Below are 15,185 nucleotides of genomic sequence, written 5' to 3'. Positions count from 1 at the left end.
CCCAAGGGTTACCCCTTTGTGCCCCTTCTGCAAGCAATGCAAAGAAACACACATGCATGTGCTCTAGGATTGTTCCTTTACCAGGAAAGTCTGGTCAGATGTCGTCGTGAGACTCAGGGCAGTGCAGGTGCACGTCAAGATTAGGTGGAAGGTTGCCTTATGGGAAGCCTCAATGATGCATCTTTTGAAGCTTGGCAGGTGGGGAGAGGTGTAGTAATCGCCAATATATGGAGGTTCATAAATGACGTGGACTTTTTAAGACCTCATCACGGCAAAGGGCTAACAACTACAATCTTGGAGGATGTCAAGAATACCCTGCAATTTTTTGGGGGAAAAATTTAGACTCCTGGAGTCATAGGCAAACTGTTGTAGTCAGTCGTCGTCCCTTTTTGAGGGCAGACTTTTTATCTCATTTTTGTAAAATTTTTATAAATATGAGTTATATTTACCTGCCAAGAAAAAAAAAAGGTGAATGATAATATATCATTCATAAGGCCTGCCCGAGATCCAAATATAGCAAAAGAGGACGGAAATGATGAGGAGAGAGAGAGAGACAGAAAGGCTAAAACTGTTGGGGGCATGCACCAAAAACGTGGCCAAAATGAAATAAAAAATAAGCATGTATTTTCGCTTCTACGAAAGGGAGGGAACTCCTAAAAACTGTCCTCCATGTAAAGAACGAGGACGCTCCAAAAGAATGGCTTCGCCCGGACTCGAACCGGAGACCTTCAGTGTGTTAGACTGACGTGATAACCAACTACACCACGAAACCGGATGTTGGATTTACATGAGGAGTTTTAAATATTATACATTCAATTTGTGTAATTAATGCGGGGTTCTCGCATCGCGTGGACTGGACATCGATTAGAGTTCCTTTGCCAGAATCATAAGACGTCTGTTTCTTCCGATTTAATTTAAAAGGATGAGGCTCGAAAGTCGGCATTGCATGTACCGTCGCGACGGACCAACGTCGTCGCTTACGTAGAGCAGCGGCTGTATATACGTAAAGGGATTCTAATTCCTGCAGCTTTTCTGTATGCATTCAGAACGCCTAGCAACGTCTCTTTTATAAAATCTTCATCTTGAAGCACGAGTTCAAACAATGCTTCAAAGTTCGACAACCAAATTTTCGAGCAAATAAAATTTCATACGGAGAAAAATCCAAGGGCCCCTACCTCAACCACTATGCCTCCGATTTAGATCTCACGGCTCAATCTCAACTCCAAAAGCTTCAAGAAATATGGCTTAAATTAAAGGAAGGAGATCTATGCCTCTCATGCCTTTGCTTGGTTTGTAGTAACAACAACATCATCTTCCCCACTCAAGCTCAAATCAAAAGTAAGCTATATATGTATAGTGGTAGTATCTTTTTATAAAGTAAGCTATATATGAAACGAGCCGGATACATAACTATAATTGCAAATAATTGAGTATCCTTTCTATAAGAGCAGCACTAATAGATAATGAGGATACTGCTTGACCAAAGAAAGTGCACATCTTTTGGCTCTAGTTTGGAGGCAAATCTCCTCAGCATCATCGTCTTCCTTTGTTCACAGAGAAGTTTGTTGCATTAAGTTCAGTTTTGCTATGCTTAATTAATTCCACATAGATGCGTCATCTTGGGAAGGTCTCTTGAAGCCTACATAATCTCCTTAGAATCTTTAAGCAAGGGTGGCTGATTCGGTGTCAATGGACTTTGGCAATCCAGACCAAGATTTTTGGAGCCTAGCTATTCTCATCCCACATACATTTTTAATTTGTCTTCATCATTTTCCTCTCTTCACAAAATGCCTTGGTACAAGACATTCTAGAGAATGTGGAGGAAGGAAGAAAGAGACAATCAAGTTGCTCCTAGGTAAAAGCAACTACTAACAAAGGTCCATCCTAAATTTTGGTAGCATATGAATGCCTCTCACGGACTACCACTACTACAATACAAGGCCCTTTTTTTCGCTTTGTATCGATCATTCTTTTAATGAAATTGACAGGTGTCGACAAAAGTGTTAAAACACCCATTGAAATTTCTCATCATATAAGTAGTAAGCCTCTAAATAATTGCTTGATGATGCATCACTGTCGATGTACTAAGGATACTGATCTGCTTGATCGACTTGATAATTGTATTCCCCTTTTGAATTGCAATCAATGTCAAGATACACTATTTCAGTATTCTGGATATCCTCGCTTGCAAGAAACATGTTCTGAGGTTCACTGGCATAATGACTATGACTTGAATGTCCACTGAATGATTTCCTCTTCTCGAAAATTCCCTTGAGTGATGTTGGATTAGTCACACCGCTTTTTGCAGAAATCTCTTTCATAGTGTCCAAACTTATGACAATAGTTGCACTAAATATTTGACACATTGCTGGATGCATTCCCTCTTCCTTCGAATCTTCCTTCGTTGGAATGACTTCCTCTTGGTTGTGCTGATGTTGATGCTGACTTTGATTATGACTTTGTTGCTGATGATGACCACTTGCTGAAATGCTCTACCTTTTCCTCTGTTTCTATTTGAATCTGTGAATGCTTGATCATTGGAATGACCTTTGTGTGCATGAACGGCTTGTGCCCTGAGTTCTTCACCAAGGAATACTCATTGTAATTCTTCCAGTGTTGGAATTTACCATCGAATGGCAATACTCTGGACTAGATTCTTGTATCCCTCTCCTAGTCCATTGAGGAAGACTTGAACCATTTCTACGGGATTCATATGAGCTGGCTTGATGATGATTGGACCTATCGATGTGGCATAGGTGATGTGGTATCTAATTTTGCAGGTTAACATGGACTTGCTGATGTGGAATTGTGGATCCCCATGCTGATGTGGTAGGATAGGGTGCCACATGGCAGTGTGGATTGAGACGTTACGTGGCGCAAGGAAAGATAACCTTGGGATCATATGATTTGATGAAATATTTTGATATCCGTTTCGGTCAACAATTTCGTCGACAGTTTGTTGAAGTCAGCTGAGTGTCGTTGAAGTTGACCGAGCATCAAAATGTCCCTGAGAAAAATGATGAGCAATCAGAAAAAATGCATGGTGGCCATGACTGCTAGATCCGAGATTGAAGCGAAGGAGGTATTAAATTCTTCCACATGAGGGGCCACTGTATAAGATGATCCCACTTCCAAAAATCAAACTTAGGGAAGTTACATACAATATTAGGATTAGATGCATGCATCTCCTCAAATTTCGACTACCTCTATCTGTGGCATAGAGACATTTATGTGGGGTCTATCCATCGTTCGAGGAGGCTAATTGAACAATAGATTCACCAAAATGTCTCATGTTTAAAAAAGGGTATCTACCACTAAGGCTGTAGGCCAAGTTGTGCATCTGTGGTTAGCTTCTGAGTGTAGCTTGGACTTCTATACCTGCCCCTTGTCTATTTGAAATATTATTGCTGCTATTTTTTGAAACCCCTTTGAACGAGTTTGGTGAGGACCTGCACTTCCATAATATCTTTCCAATTGACGTGGAAGCCTTGGAGCTTATCCTTCCATTTGTTGATATCTGCAACATCCTCAATGGTCTTGAAGGATGTCATGGCCTCGTACCATGTATCATGGTTGGGTGTCAACTCTTGCGGGCTGTTCCTCCTCGTGTGGGTGCTCACTCACCTCCTCCTGTCCTTCCTCCCCATAAGGACCTTCAACATTCGAGAAGCTCATGGGTTTGAGGATCTTGTACTAGCTGTTGGTACCCATGTCCTCTGGATCCTCTGTTTTGATCGATTGCCATTGTGTGTATGTGGTGGTGTGCTGTGATGTGGAGGGCTATGATGTATTGGTGGTGCCAATGACAGTGGCAGTGGGGTTGCGACTAGGTGTTGTGTGTTGAGATATCGAGCTCCACTCGTGATATGCTAGGGTGATCGTTGTGCATTTATGTCACTGAATTGTTAGCTGCAGATGCAGTTGGTACACCGCCCATGAATAATAGCTAGATGACAGCTATCTTTAGGTACTCTACTTAGTGGCTCAGTTAGCATGCCACCTTAGTTAGCTGAGTTTGGTTTGAGACCCACATATAGGGTCTCTATAGGTTTCACCTATTCTTTTGTACTAAGAGAGAGTTCTTTTGGCTTTCACAGCTAAGAAGAGGAAAATTGTTTTCAGCCTCCACCTTTGTGTATATTCCCCCATTGTGTATGTGAGAAAGATGCAAGTGAGACTCCTTACTTCTCTCCCACTCTCATCACATGGTATCAGAGCTCGGTTCGTGGTAAGGAGCTCAAGAAAGCAAACCAAGTTTGTGGTGTCTTGCAAGTCGGTGAAAAGTTGCCACAGAAATTGCATCGTATGCCTATGTGCAGAGATATTGGGAGTGACAGAATCATTCTTATTGCATGTTGATGTAAAATCATCACTAGGAAGTGACTGTGTGGTCAAATACCACTTTCGTCAGTTTTGCAGATTTGCCCTTGTGAGGCAAAAGTTGTGTTTTTTACAGTGACAGTATATTTTTTGTAGTGTTCTGTAATGGCGTCTGATGCTCTTTCACAGATAGTCACTGAAAAGCTTGACAAGAACAACTTCCAAGCATAGAAGTTTAGAATGATGAATTTCCTTAAGGGAAAAGGCTATTGGGAGTTCATTACTGGAGTTGAACAAGAACTAGTTATTCCTAATGTTCCCAATCAATAGGAGTTGGAGGCATTTAAAGGCTAGCATGAGAGAGCTAGAAAAGTTATGTACTGGTTGTCTATCAGTATTTCAGATTCTGTGATTGTGCATATTTAGGATGCAAGCATGCCATAGGAGGTGTGGGATACTTTGACAAAAATGTATAGCACAAATACACAAGCCAGGAAAATGCAGCTCAAGTAGGATTTGCATAATGTGCAGAGATAAAATATGAGCATCTTTAATGTGCAGAGATAAAATATGAGCATCAATGACTACCACATGAAGGCGAAGAAGATTGCAGATGCACTTACTTCCATTGGGTCACCAGTGGAAGATGATGATTTAGTTTCTGTGACCTTGAATGGTCTAGGAAAGAATTATGCACAGTTCCGGACATCCATTGCCATCCGTGACAATTTTTTTGATTTTGGGGAGTTGATTGCTCTTCTAATTTTTGAAGAGCAGAGAAATGGTGGTGCATCTTCTTCAGGAGGAAATTCAAAAGAAACTGTCTTCTATTCAAATGCTGGAAGAGGTAGAGGCAGAGGTAGAGTAGGCCGATCTGGAGGCCATGGCAAAAATTAGAATATGCAGCAAATTCAAGAAAACCAGTCCTATGGAGGAGGACATGGTAACTTTAGAGGTGGGGGGAGCCAAAGAGGTCGTGGTGGATGGCAGAGAGGCCAAAATGCAAACAGCAATGTTGAATGCTACTATTGTGGTAAAATGGGTCATATGGTTAAAGACTGCTATAAAAAGCAGAATAACATCATGAAAGAAAAGTTGTAGCAAGGCAATTATGCATCCTCTAGTAGAGAGAGTGATGACAGAAATGAGCATTTGTTTATGGTGCAACACATGACCAATTCTATGACAAGTGCAAAAGAAAGCAATAATGTGTGGTATGTTGACTCAGGTGCATCAAACCACATGACAGGTCATGCAGAATGGATGCAGGATGCAAGGAAAAGGGAAAGACCAAGATTTGTGGAGACTGGTGATGATACTGCACATCCTATTGTGCAGATTGGTAAAATTCCTTTGTCTATGCAGGATGGGAAAAAGAAATACCTATCTGATGTATTTCATGTCCCGAATATCACCAAGAACCTGGTTTCTATTGGTCAAATGGTTGAGCAAGGCTTGTAGGTCAGATTTAATCCTCATGGATGCTTTGTTGAGGATATGAAAAATAAAGGTCGCTTGATAGCAAAAGGGAAGAAGAAGGGCAGGATGTTTATGATGGATGCGGACATGCTTGAATTGAGTGCAGCAATGTTTGCACATGGGACCAGTGTAGTTGCAGATATTGATATCTGGCATAAACGCATTGGTCATGTTAATGTACGACGACTTAAATTAATGGAGGCCCAAAATATTGTTACAAGATTGCCTAAGTTCAAGGTTGCAGAAATGCATAAGTTATGTGAAGCTTGTCAACTTGGAAAACAGGCAAGGAAACCATTTCCTAGACATGTTCAAGAGAGTAAGAGGCCATTGGAATTAATCCACTCTGATGTGTGGACTACTAAAGCTGCATTTATTGGAGGCTGTCATTATTTTTTCACTTTTATTGATGACTACACCAGAAAAGTTTGGGTGTATTTTATGGAAAAGAAAAGTGAAGTGTTTGGGCATTTCAAAGCTTTTAAAGCTATGGTTGAAAAAAAAACAGGCCTGCAAATAAAATGCCTGAGGTTAGATGGAGGGGGAGAGTACCTCTCAAATTAGTTTGCAAGTTTCCTACAGGAGCATGGCATAAAGCAACAATATTCATGCAGTCATACCCCATAGCAAAATGGACTTGCAGAAAGGAAAAACATGCATATTGGAGAGGTATCTCATGCCATGCTCAATGAAAAAGGCCTGCTAGATTATTATTGGGCTGAAGCAGTTGTTACAGCAATCTACATAATGAACAGGACTTCCACTATAGCAATACATGGCATGATGCCAGAGGAGAGGTATACTGGTAGGAAACCAGATATTTCTCATTTGAAAGTTTTTGGTTGCATTGCCTATGTTCATGTGCCAGATGAGTTGAAATCCAAGTTGGATCCAAAAGCTGAGAAGTGCATCTTTATTGGTTATTCTTTGCAGCAGAAAGGGTATAGATGCTATAACTCTTCTACTCGTAAGTTTACAGTGAGTAGAGATGTTGTTTTTGATGAGATGAGCAACTGGTATAAACCAGTAAATGTGATTGATGATGTAGATGCACAAAATGGTAATGCTACAGAGGGAGAGAGAGATGAAGAGGGAGAGGGAGAGGGAGAGGGAGAGGGAGAGGGAGAGATGGAGATAGACTAAGAGGGAGAGGGAGAGAGGGAGAGGGAGAGGGAGAGGGAGACAGAGGTAGAAAGAGAGGGAGAGAGAGAAGGAGAGAGGGAGAGAAAGGGGTTCATAAATACAAGGAGAGAAAGAGAGGGAGAGAGCCAAAAAGAGATGGAGAGGGAGAGGGAGAGGAAGAGATGGAGATAGATAGGGAGGGAGAGGGGGATAGGGAGAGAAACTCCATGCGCCTCCTTCTCCCCACTCCTACTACTCTGCCCATGCCCTCCTCACTCTACTCCTCCACCTCCTGCTCCCCACTCTACTACTCTGTTAGCTTCCTTGTAGCTCCACCACCCTCTGCAACTCCCTCGCTCGCTGTAGCTCCTCCTTCACCCACTGCAGCTCCACCCTCTAGATCCTCCACCTGGCTGCCGCTCCACCCTCATAGCCCCTCCACTTTGCTGCTACCCCGCCCCCTCCTCCTGTTCTGCCCCTCCATATGCTTGCCCCTCCCATTCCTGCCTCCCGCTGAGGGCTGCTCTGCCCATGCTCACTCCTTGGCACTGCCCCTCATCTGCATCTCCCTCGCCATCAACCCCCCTTGTCTACGCTACCACCTGCCAGCTCTCTTCCCTCCAGTCCCTCCCGTCGGGTCTCTTCCCCCATACAGCACCCCCCTTTGGGGTTGCAATCCCTCTACCTCCCCTTCCAACTTTGCCTCCTGTAATGTGGGAGCCTCCCACCATGGGGGGGGCCTCATCCTCTCGCTTCCACTCCATCTACCACACTAGAACCTATGCAAAAGGAATTGAGGCCAGTCCAAGAAAATGGGAAAAAGAGAAAGAGACGGACAAATCCAAGAAAGATGACCAAAAAAAAACAAGCACAATTGAAACTCAAGGATGTGAACAAACGCTACAACTGGAGTGGACTTGGGTCCTGACAGCAAGGCAAAGGTGGGATCCACCTTAACTTCAGCTTTAGTCTCAGTCTCTACTTCTACTTCAGCCCCCGATTCACAGCTTCAGTTTCAGCTCTAGTTTTAGCTCCCGCTACATCCTCATCTTCTTCAGCCTCGAACTTAGCTATAGCCTCTACATCCCCCATCCACGATTAGTATTAGTGCCATACCCATGAAAGACAGTGACATACCCATCACATCGGCCTCCTCCCATTCCTTTGGGATAGGGAGGTTGTCCCCTCCTCCCCCGTTATAGTTCTCGCACAAATTATGACACCTACTTTGGAGGTGTCATACACTGCTCTGCATTACACCTCGACCTTTCTCTCCTCTCTCCTCCTCAGTCATCAGCATACCCTCCCACATCCCATTGGGATTGCATCATCCATGCCATTGTCATCTCCATACCTCACCTAGCTCACCCAGTCACCGCCCAGCTTCCGAACTCATCCCCATACTTTCATGTCACAATCATTCCAATTTCAGCTCTAGGACACCGCTCGGCTGACACATCAGAGGCTTGGGAGACCTTGCTCATGGAGGTACACAGTATCCATAAGCGCAAGATGGAGCGAACACGCTTCACACAAGAGTAGGTATTCTTCAACCAGGAGCAGAGTCGCATCATATAGGAACAGGCTCGCATCATTCGGGAATTAGGAAAAAAGGGAGCTCATTTTGAGACCCTGAGAGAAATTCACGATTTCTTCATTTTTATTTCCTCTAAAACAATAAAATGTGACATAACCCCATTGACGTACAGTGCAGAATTTGGTATTTCTAACATCACTGACGTCCATAGTGGGCCAAAGTCCAACCTTTCAAATTGCTTTCATTTGTATAGGTGGCTTTTCAGGCCTTTTTGGCCTTTTCCAGGCCTCCAGGGGCCCATTTTTAGTGTTTCAAAAGTCTTTTTGAGGGTTTTGGCCTACTCCGAACGCATTGCAGTGATGTCAAAAATACCAAATTCTGTACCATACGTCAAATATAATAAAGTAGATCAAGTGTCCTCATTGAATGCAAACTCGATCACATTTCTTTTGTTTTCCTTTTTCTAAAAATTTCAATGTCACATTGGCCATCCTTTGATTAGTGGAGGGCTCTTTTCTTTCTTGGCTAAAAGGCCCCAAAATGAGCTCTCTTTTTTCCTAATGAGTAGGCTTGTTTCATTCAGGGACTTAGACAAGATATCTCATAGCTTCGGTAGTAGGTCACAACCATACACATAGTCCTAGAGAGTACCCCGGTGTTGAGGCACAGATGCGAGCATGCAATTTGTAATTGAGGAGACCTTCAGATGGGTTGAGGTGGCCAAACGGGAACCGTTTTGGCTACCCTCATGGAGAAATAGTAGAGAGCCAGCAAGGCTATCAACATTAGAGTATGTGGAATCCCGCGCATTGAGGCTACACCGATGGTAGATGCAACTGCTTTTGTGGCCGCTACTCTGGGTGTGGCTGAGCACAGGATTGAGAGGGAATGGTGGGTGGGGAGAAACCCCAATCGAGAGCAACCCCTGATCATATGGTTCCATGACACTCAAGCATGACTTTCAGCTTTACGATGCCGGTCAGTCCTATGAGATTAGCTAGTGATCTCCATGGATGAGGACCTCGCCCCTCTATAGGTTGAGGAGAGATGCTCTTTGTTGCAGCAACATGATTAGGGAGGGGAAGTGGGAAGTGGTACAAGAGATGCTCTTTGTTGCAGCAATAGGATTAGAGGCTTAGAAGGAGGGGAAGTGGGTACTGGTACGAGAGGGACGTCTTCTTATAGGCCCCTATCGGGCACTAGCCCCCTCTCCTACATAGGGAAGTGGGGTCTATGAGACTTAGAGATTCGAGATCCTATCCTGCACCATTTGGAATTGTAATGCTACCTTATGGTCAGAACCAGTGAACTTCTTGGAATCCTATACAGGTCACAACATAATAGTTTACATAGAGACACATCAGAGTCCAGAGTGCCGTTAGCGTGGGTACACATGGGATATAGAGGGTACACATGGGATATAGGGGGTACACATGGGATACAAGGGGAGTTTGAGGGCTAGGTAGAGTAGCAGTCCTTTATAGATCCACACTTTTGGGGACCATTTTAGTAGAGCAGAGAGATGCACATTCCAGGTTTCTTTGGATCCAGATCTAACACTTGGACAACCGGGATTTGTTTGTTGTAGTATGCTACTTCCCCCCTGAGACCTCCCACTTTGCTATAGATACTCAAGATGAGGATGAGACATATCCATTTGCAGCTCTTTATAAGTCCATTGTTGACTTTTATAGCCGTGGAGAAGTCCTCCTAGTTGGGGACTTCAACGCGAGGACAAGTGTTGGTCAGGTACCACTCCTCAACTTTAGGGATGATTCCACTCTACTGCCAGACATTGACCTTGAGGATGCAGGTATGCTAAGGGTTTTAGTTGATAGACGAGGACTAGTCACATCTTATGTGCAAGCCTTATTAGATCTTGGCAGGATGCATGATCTCATTATTTATAATGGTCTTGATAGATGGCCCACCTCAGGTGGTTTCACATGCTTTCCACATGGGGGAGGCTCCAAAATTGTTGATTACATCATGGTATCCCGCCTTCACATCTCGCATCACTAATTTTACTAAGTGCCTCTCCGTCCATGAGCTAATCATACCTATCTTTTCTTTAGCATTTCCACTCCCCACCGTACAGCACCCTCCACCCCACTGAGTTCTTACTCCACCTATCATGATATACATTTCAACTGTGATCACTCACCTACTTACTCTGGCCATCTGTACATACTTCTTCTTATATTGACTTCATACCCTTGTGAAAGGATCATGTTGCCCTGGTCACGCTCACTACATGAGGCTACCTTTCATAGTTTTCCTCACTCCACCCACTCCACCCACCCACCACCCCTTGGGAATGTACCTTGTAATAGTTGGTACGATGATGAATGTAAGGCTTTACGCCGGCAGTGCAGATTCAAAACCAGAAATAGTCTTCTGAACGAACCAGAGATGCTACGTGAGTATCGTTGATGGTTGGTACATAGAAAGAAACTAGACTTCATTTTCCGGAATAAGGAGGAATTACTGAACATTTTTTTAGTAACAACTCTAAGGACTTTTGGCATATATTTCTAGAAGGATAGTCCCCCTGACCACTCACTGACACTCAGGTTTGGTATGATCATGACCAAGAGATCATCGGGCTGTCATGGCACTTTACAAGAGAGTTTTAGGCAGAGTCTGGGCAAGATGATCTAGGTGGACAGATGAGATCATGAGCACTATTGGGTTTAAAAAAGGGTGTCCATTATCACCTACCTTGTTTGGCCTCTACATTGATGAGCTTGAAACCATGTTGCAGACACAAGGGGGGTTGGTTGCTCTCTTACGAGGGCACATTGATCCGAATATTGCTTTACACACATGATGTGGCTCTTTTGTCTTCCTTAATAGAGGGGCTCCAAAGAAACCTTAATGCACTACAGTCCTTTTGTGAGTCTCATGATTTGAAGTTCAACCTTTGGGTAAATCCAAGGTTATGATCTTCAATACATCTCGAGCTGTCATGCGCCAGGAGAAGTTCACATTTGATGGGTTACTTGTTGAGATACTTTCATCATACACTTATCTTGGGGCTATCGTTTAGATTAGCTTGGACTCATAAAGAGAATCTTGAGATAGTGCAAAGTGCTTGATTGATATTGCTTCAAATGAACCTCCCTTTTATAGGAGTGGGTACTTACATCCATATGCATGCTCACATGTGGGATATCTCCTCCATGCCATGTGGCAGCTTGCCCTTTACTCATACCTTTGCTCTACATGTGCTCATGGCACCACAACTCTCAACACCTCCCCTTGGTGCCATGATCCTTTGGCTACTGCAAGGTGGTCAAATGTGACTTACAAGATCAAATCCTCCCCTAGATGCTTACATGGCTACTCTCAGGTGGTCAGGTCTGATTACAAGAATATAGGCTAAAGATGGAAAGGCTTTTGCTTCTTAATACATGTTGTTCTTGTCATTCTGCTCATGGCTTGATGATGACTCCATGTAGTTGACCTGCTAGTTCTTCAATGTGCAATCTTCTTCCTTGTGTCACAGCTTCTTGCAATGGTGACACTTTGGCCTGTTCTTCAGTCTGCAGTCACTTTGATAGTGACCCATCCTTCCGCAATGGTAACACTTCATTGATGTTTTACTGAACAATGCTTGTTCTTCATTATTGGTGATGCGTGTTGATTTAGATGTTGATGTTAATGCCTTCAACTCTCTTTCTTTTTCAAGAAGAGAGGATACACATTCCTCAAACTTTGGATTTGGAAGATTCTTTAAAGTGGTTGTTAGTGAGCTATTGTTAGGGCCTAAAACCACATGGGATTAGCCCTAAGTGGGGATGCCAAGAGGTGTGTGCACATGGGAATACCAAGAGGCACATGTGTGGGCAATGAAGGGGCATAGACCTCTCTATATATATGCATGCAATGCAAGAGCAACTGATCGATCAGTTACTCTCCCTTCTTGTCTTGTGTATCTTCTTGATCTTGTTGCTTTGAGAATCTCTCATGGGTTCATTCCCTTTAGGTGCCAAGGGCCTCTATACATTGGTGACCACATGTTGAAACATACCTCTTCCTTTGATGGACTGGCATATGGTAAAGCTTTGCAAAGAGGCGCATTGGTTGTTGATCCAAACATTATGACACTGTGATGCAAGAGACCTTTGATGGACGAGTAGAGCATGCTTAGCAGCAGAGGGCCAAGAGGTAGATTAATGTACTCTCTTCCTGTCTTATATATCTTCTTGTTCTTGTTGCTTTGAGAGTCTCTCGCTGGTTCATCCCCTGTAGGGGCTAAGGGCCTCTACACATTGGCAACCACATGTTGAAACATACCTCTTGCTTTGATGATTGGCATTAGGTAAATCTTTGCAAAGAGGTGCATCTCAGCTGTTCATCCAATCATTATGACACTGTGATGCAAGAGACCCTTGATGGACGAGTAGAGCATGCTTGGCAGTCGAGGGCCAAGAGGCAGATTAATGCAGGCTAGGGAGCTGACTAACTAGGAAGCATAACAGCATGACGACGGCATATCAAAGGTATGGAGTCTTGATTGGTATGGAGACTTGATTGGTCATGAGGAAGATCAGTGCAGGCACAGAGCGATGTCGACTTGTGGGCTCGTCGCTCCATCGTGTGACCAAGGATTTCTACAACCCATTATAGCTTGTTGTTCACAAAGAAAGCATAGATAGATGCAGCCCTATCTCGCTCATGTTTGCATTGTGGATCGATCATAGTGATTTAGCTGGTGACTTTGTTCCGTTGGATCTAGCAAGGCAATTGCACTCAGTCAATCTCCATCAGACATGCATCACAGCCCAAGAGGGTTGTAGATACGTCTGCATTGCGGTGTGCAGGAGATGTCTTGCTTACGTGGATGTGGAATTTTTGTGATGTGGTGATCTGATTACAAAGTCTAGCCGTGTTGCGGTGATTATGTAGAGGTTTTGGTGCGTGATTGTGGAGTCTACTACGGTTGCAAGCTAGCAATGAACACGAACGCTAAGATGGTCGATCTGTCCAATCAACGGATGCATGCCTCTATGGGATTCCATTTTTTCGTGCGAAGGTGCTGCTGTGTTACAGACTTGGGTCAATTCTAAACATGTTTTCATCGAAGGAACGGCATGGAAGGTCGATCCTAAGAGCAACGAAGCAAAGTTGTAGGTTCGGTTTCGAGTACCGCCTTTCCTACATGTGATCCCCATTACAAGAGATTACTGTGGGTAATGCTTTTGGATGAAGATTACAAATGGGCACTTGTTGGTCAGCTTTCGAGGGAGTACCTTTGGGTCCGCACTCCCAAGTTGGATGAAGAGGTTTACTCTGAGCTGTTGGAGCATGCTAAGAAGGAAGGCTATGACATCTCTCTACTTCATAAGTTTGTCCATGATGAGACAGGTGTGGCAGGAGTAGCAACCCAAAAGAATGATGGAAGGTGCAAGTTTGTCAGATTTAGCAATAAGGGAGCTGAAGATCAAAAAGCAATTTGAAGTGGAGCAGAAGGCTACAACTTCATTACAAGATGCCCTTTGCTCCTTAAACTGCGAGCTTGAGGGACTGAGACATGAAAATGAGAAGCTTGCTGATGCTTTGCTGTCTGACAACATTAAATTCCAGAGCCAAATTCAGCAGCAGCTACAGTTGAGATTGGAGACACTAGGAAGAACTTCGATGCCTTTGTTCCGTGATGATGAAACTTAAGAGAAGCAAGAAACCAAAGCTGATGGGGGACTAGATGGATGAGGTACATACTCTCGGAGAGTATTCCAACAACTATTCAATATGAACATGGATTTCTTGTGCCTTATTCTAGTTCGCACTTGCATAATAATACATCTTATTTTTTCTTCAAGTGTACCAAGAAAGACGCAATGTCCAAGAGATGGAGGCAGACGTAGTAATGGGGACATATCGACTAAAGATCGAATGTAGCACCCAACACTAGGCATTTGATTCATGGAGGGACAACCAGCTATTTTTTTTAAGGTGATGCAGCAAAGAAGACGTGGTGTTCTGAGGATGCAAGTGTGGTACTGAGTATTGGTGCAATTATTGTGTAATGTGAAAGGAAAAATCTACATCGACATTGCTGGAGTTTCTTCATAAGCATGGCATTCCATGCTATTTTATGGCATTATATGAAAATTTTATAATCATTCATGCACTCACATAGCCTTGGCGTTGCCTAAATAGTTTGTATCTCTTTTTATTCACATGCACTATGTTTGCATTTGACTTCTACTCAGAGGATATTTGTGCATGTGTGGTTTGCACAACTCATCGTGAGAGCCATGTGTTAGGGACTAAAGCCACACGGGTTTAGCCCTAAGTGGGGATGCCAAGAGGTGTGTGTACATGGGAATACCAAGAGGCACATGTGTCGGCAATGAAGGGGCATAGACCTCTCTATATATGTGCATGCAATGCAAGAGCAACCGATCGATCAATTATTCTCTCTTCATGTCTTGTGTATCTTCTTGTTCTTGCTACTTTGCGAGTCTCTCGTAGGTTCATTCCCTATAGGGGCCAAGGGCCTCTATAGCTGTACTCTGCAGGCATGCTTTTTAACAAGGATTGCAAGTGCATCTTTTTCCCCTACGGTTGCATTTATGCCTTCTATTTGGGTCATAATGCTTTTGATTTTGTTGACAAATTGTGCCATGGATTCATTGAAGCTCATGTGCAAACCATAGAATTCAATCTTACGATGAATTTCTTAGTTTTTGGCTTTTGCACCAAACACTATGTTCAACTC

At 43.5% G+C, this 15,185-nt stretch overlaps 1 non-coding gene across 1 annotated transcript; it reads right to left on the bottom strand.

Annotated features, from left to right (window-relative positions):
• Window positions 1-698: 698 nt before the first annotated feature.
• TRNAV-AAC (transfer RNA valine (anticodon AAC)) lies at window positions 699-772 on the bottom strand. The gene has a single exon. It is a non-coding gene; the product is annotated as a tRNA-Val (tRNA).
• Window positions 773-15,185: the final 14,413 nt, after the last annotated feature.

Source organism: Dipteris shenzhenensis, chromosome 25, assembly GCF_047967505.1.
Source record: "Dipteris shenzhenensis isolate YYH24624 ecotype China chromosome 25, Dip_SZ_1.0, whole genome shotgun sequence".
Taxonomy (NCBI): domain Eukaryota; kingdom Viridiplantae; phylum Streptophyta; class Polypodiopsida; order Gleicheniales; family Dipteridaceae; genus Dipteris; species Dipteris shenzhenensis.
This window is presented reverse-complemented; position numbering and strand designations above follow the sequence as displayed.